The following is a 5,500-nucleotide window of genomic DNA, read 5'->3' as shown; positions in this document are numbered from 1 at the left end:
TGCGATTTACGTATTTGCATTGCGAATTAGAAAAATCGCAACGCGAATTAGGGAAATCGCAATGCGATAGTCAGAATCGCGTTGCGAATCTGGAAACTGATTTGCGATACCGGAGATCGCGTTACGAATTATCGATCGCATTGCGATTTAGTTGGTCATTTTGGTAAATCCAAAAAAAATTGGTTAAAATCGTATATAATCCAAAAAAAGGACTCTTTGATAAGAATTACCACATACATGTTGGAATTACCATTATCTCCTTCAAACAAAGAGAACCTCTTTCGTCGTCTCAAAACCCCTAACCTGAACTGAGCTATTTTAGTTAACTATTGTCAGTGAGAGGGAAAAAATGGCTTCACAAATGGCGATCTTGATACGAACACGAACCCTACTCCGAGTAAGCCAATCTAAATCCATTTCCAGCTTCCCTTTCCTCTCTCAAGAACCCCAACTCGCTGACTCAGCTCACTCCACTGGAACTCAAGCCACCCCTCTCCCCCCCAATCCCGCCTCCGGTAGCCCACTCTATCACGATAACTGGCGAGACCCAAACGCGGCCAAGAAGACAACCTCTCTAGCGCAATCCATTATTCCTCTTGGCTTCCTAAGCCAATCTCCTGCCCACCGGATTCAATACCTCTCTCAAGTCCTCGACGGGCCTGCTTTAATGAACCATTTTTCGGATTTGATGACTAAACAAAGATGGGTCGATGTGAAAGAGATATTCGAGTTCTGGGTTCGATCGCTGGATAAGAATGGGAAGCCTAATAAGCCCGATGTGAATCTTTACAATCATTATTTGAGGGCTAATTTTGATCGGAGCATCGGCAAGCGATTTGCTTGATTTGGTGGCGCAAATGGATGAGTTCACCATTGTTCCCAATACTGCGGCCTTTAATTTCGTTTTAAAAGCAATGAAGCAAACTAAGGAAACTGAAGCTGCTGAAAAAATGCTCAAACGGTTAGTTATAATAAATCTGTACTTTTTTCCTTTCCCAGTTCCCATTTGCTCGAAAAGGGGAATATTTAAGTTTGTTCTCAGTTTTCTTTTTCTCTCTTTTTAACTGTATTGAGAGTTTGAATTTTATATTTAAAATGTTTCATGGGAAATTATTTTTGCGACAATCGCCTCTGCGATTTTGTTATTCATAAGCTGCCTGCAAATAACAATGGTTTTCTAAATCATTAGGAATTCAATGATTTTATATTAATTTTGTTATTAGGAATTGAATCGCATCAGTAATACACTACTTTAGTTGGCTTATCTTTGGAATTACTTTGTAAAATATTACTCATATTCACCCTTCAATCTGTTCCTATCAGGATGCTGCAGGGTGGAAAAGAATCTCTGCCTGATGAAACTTATGATTTGATTATTGGAATGCTGTTTGAGTCACAACAGTTTGAAGAAGCCTTGAAATATATTGATTTGGCCTTAAATGGTTATAAGTTGTCTATGAAAACATTTACGGAGTGTGTGGCATGCTTTGTTAAACAGGGCCGACTTGACACTTTAGCTGATGTCATCGAGATGTGCAAGGTATATGACTCATTTTGTTGGTAACAATATCGTTTTGAGTTAGGAGGTTGCCTTTGCTCAGTGTTTGTTGACATAACTTTGTTCTCATGGGTCTTTGCCAGACAACAGATGAGAATAGAGCTATTTATCCAAATTGGACTTTGTGCAACTATCTTGCAGATGTTGCAATGCAAGCTGATAGCAAGCTAGCATTTTATGCCTTGGAGTTTATGGCCAAATGGATTGTTCGGGGAGAAATGCAAGGCCGCCTTCTTGCTTTCCGTGGATGAAGGATTAATTGTCTCAGCACTGGCAACTGCAGGTAGGACATATAACTCAAAACTGTTGGATGTGTCATGGGCAATCCTACGGCGCTCATTGCGTCAAAAGAAGGTTCCCAGCCCTGAATCTTACCTGGGGAAGATATATGCACATGCGTCATTGGGGAATCTGCAGAAAGCTTTTGGTACATTGCATGAGTTTGAGGGTGCTCATGGCAATTCCATTAACGAAGCAGAAGATCTCTTCTCACCTTTCACCACTTTATATCCATTGGTCTTGGCTTGCTCCAAGAATGGATTTGAGACTTTGGATTCGGTACGTCCTTTTACACTTCAAGTTATATGCAGTTTGATGGATTTTCTTTTGAATTAGCTATTATTTAATATCTCTGGTGATTAATATATTTCTCTAGAATAGGATATTAGTATGTGAAATATCAGCATGCATGCATGCATGTTGTCTTTTAATTAGAAGGAATTCAATTTGAAGGTATTAATAATACATAAATATAGGTGAAGTTCCTTAAGTGGCTCCATATGATGCTAGTTGAGCATTTGAATTAAGACTTTTGGATCACTTGTTTTGTGTCTAGAAATGTGGAATATGTTTAAAATCAAATTATTTTGCTACATCATTCTGTTCTTGAAATGTATACATAGGTCAATTTATCAGTATTTATCACCGTCTATGTACTTGCAACTACAATTCTGTGTTAGGAGAGAATTGTTTTCTTTTGGAATCTAAAGGCTGTTCAAGTTTCCACTTATGGCATTCAGTTCAGCATTGCTTTTAATATTTTTTCATAAGCCTAATCGCATTTTTGGCTCATTGATTGAGGAGGGTGTTGCTGATGTTGGAAATTTTCTCCCCAGGTATATTATCAACTTGAAAACTTAAGTCGTGCTGATCCTCCCTACAAGTCTGTTGCTGCTCTGAATTGTATAATTTTGGGATGTGGAAACATTTGGGATATTGAGCGTGCCTACCAAACATTTGATGCAATAAGTTCATCTTTTGGGTTGACCCCTGATATTCATTCATATAATGCTCTAATCTATGCATTTGGAAAGCTCAAGAAAGTATGTAGCTCTCTCCCTTGTATGCACCAACACTTGCAAACAGTATATTGAGCTGCATGCATGAGTTACAAGCATGTATCCTATATATTGTCGAAAATGCTTAGTATATTTCCGTTTGTCTTTTTTTCTCTCTTGCATCTGTAGCATAGACTTAGATTCTAAATAACTCATGGAGCTACCCCCTTTCCCAACTGAAAACTTTGAATATATCCATGAAGTTAATATATCCATGAAGTTAATATATCCTTTCATGGCAGACTTTTGAAGCTTCAAGGGTGTTTGAACACATGGTGAGCTTGGGTGTGAAACCCAATGCTAAGTCATATTCATTGCTTGTTGATGCTCATCTCATCAATCGAGATCAAAAGGCTGCTCTCTCTGCAATTGACGAGATGGTAACTCTATTTCCTTTCTGGTTGTTAGAACCATATGATATCTCCATAGAAAAAGATTAATGACCATTCAACATTCTGTGGGTAGGTGAATACTGGATTTGTACCATCAAAAGAAACCCTAAAAAAGGTCAGAAGGCGATGCATCCGAGAGATGGACTATGTGTGTGATGATCAAGTAGAATCCCTTGCAAAGAAATTCAGGATCCGAATGGACTGAAAATCGCAGGGGCATGCTTTTTGATCTGGACTATGGCACTGAATATGCATCATAGACAGGTTCTTCAGTCGTTGGTATAAATACTTGTATTAGGATATCCCGAGTATTTGTATGCCCTTAACACTTTGTTTTTTTCTCAGAATTCATCTCTTATTGCAGGTTATGATGGAAATATATACGGTGATGATTGGGGTTTGACCAAGTTCAAAATGCGCAAGGTCCAATGAAGTATGAACTGATTTGTATGTAAATTTTTAGATTTTTGCCAAATTTGAGCCTTTGCAGGATAAATGTTATGATCTTTAGCTTGTGCATTTGTATCCCTAGTTTCTCGGTTCTCTGTTTTTCACCCTTTATATGCTTTCAGAGGAATAGAAATACGATTTTAGGAAAAAGGTTTTCGGTATTCACAAATAAATGTTTAACATTCCCAATTATTTAAGAAGCATAAATTTGCCTCTTCTTTCACTTTTTAATCTTAATAATCTGCCTCTCTTGTCTTGCATGCCTCTTCACAAGATGTTCAGTCAATTTCTTCTATAACTTTCTTCTTTCCTCCTTCCACATCTACCTTGAGCTTGGAAATCTACTCTGGGTGTTTCTCAAACTTCTTGACCTCGCAGAGGAGGGAGGAACGTAGTGGTTGTGATTGGAGATCAATCTGTTGCCATATCTATGTCGCATTGAATCCTTTGATCATAAAGCAGATGGAGACTTTGGACAATGCGGCATCAGGCTAGAGAGCAGAAGCTTCGATGCTACTTTAATTGCTTGGGAGAGCTCCTGTTTGGGCACAAGCTGTACCGGTGGTTTTGTTGAGATTTGGCGCAGCGATTCCACGACTGCTTTGGCTAAAGTCACCTTCAATTGGTTGTTTCCTTGGGTTCGGTGTTTGTGCTAGCAACGGGGATGATTGTAGCTCTAATGCTTCCAGAAAAATCCACATTTTCATGACATTGGATGCCTCTGGGGCACCATGGTTACTGTCCATTCCGTCCTCAAGCATTACACGTACCCCCCAAAAAATGAAATCCCATTTCATGTGCGGAAAGCATGAGCCCAACGTGCTCCGAAGCATCAACGCCACTTTCCCTTGCCTCAACTTTTGACCATTTGGTTTCTTATACTAGGGTATAAGTTTCCAGTGCTTTATAACACCTTGGAGAAAGCTGAAATTGGTAAAATACCGACTGTAAAACATTTAAAGAATGAAGAAAAGGTCAATATGAGACATGTTCATTGCCCATTACTCATGAATCATGATTGATTGAACTTGTGGATTACAAACTATGAAACTAGAGAAACCAAACCATATCACTAATTCATACAAGTAGGTCGTACTTGTTGAGTTCAACTCCTTAACGGATCCTCCATATTTATTAACGAATTAATAATTTAATAAGTATTTCAAACTAAAATGAGGACAAAATTAATAAGATTTATTAAATTATTTACAATCAATTTAATGGAATATGTACGTATTGAGAGCTAAAATTTTTATTATATAATTCTACATCATTTTTATTAAGTTCTGTTAAGTTTAACGACGGGTGATTAACAAAATGAAACATAACATCAAATAAGATTTTTTTAAAAAATAGTTTAATGATAAAAAACAAAATAAATGAATGAACAAATAAGAGTTTACCTTAAAATTATTATTTATGTGTCTGTACTACTGTAGATTGTTTTGTCCTTAATCATGAGAACTTATGTTGTGCGGCGTCTAAAAAACGGCGTGACCGGTTAAACAAGTGATCGGTTAAAATTTAGATCGGTATGTTATATCATTTAACCGGAAATATTATCAAGTACAATAACATATTAGGTAGCGCTTATATAATAAAATAGGTATTTAACCATAAATATTATCAAATACAATAACATATTAGGCAGCGCTTATAATGTAATAGGTAGCGCTTATTGACCTATTTTATAAGTAAACCGATATATTTATACCGGTAACATTGCAAATTTACCTATTACATTATAATTATTGGTTTCGATG

General features: G+C 37.2%; 1 pseudogene; it reads left to right on the top strand.

The window, feature by feature from the left end:
• Positions 1–282: 282 nt before the first annotated feature.
• LOC120138000 lies at positions 283–3,574 on the top strand (annotated as a pseudogene).
• The last annotated feature ends 1,926 nt before the right edge of the window (positions 3,575–5,500 follow it).

Source organism: Hibiscus syriacus, unplaced genomic scaffold, assembly GCF_006381635.1.
Source record: "Hibiscus syriacus cultivar Baekdansim isolate YM2019G1 unplaced genomic scaffold, ASM638163v2 tig00110677_pilon, whole genome shotgun sequence".
NCBI lineage: Eukaryota > Viridiplantae > Streptophyta > Magnoliopsida > Malvales > Malvaceae > Hibiscus > Hibiscus syriacus.
The sequence above is the reverse complement of the archived record's forward strand: the minus strand, read 5'-3'. Positions and strand labels throughout refer to the sequence as shown.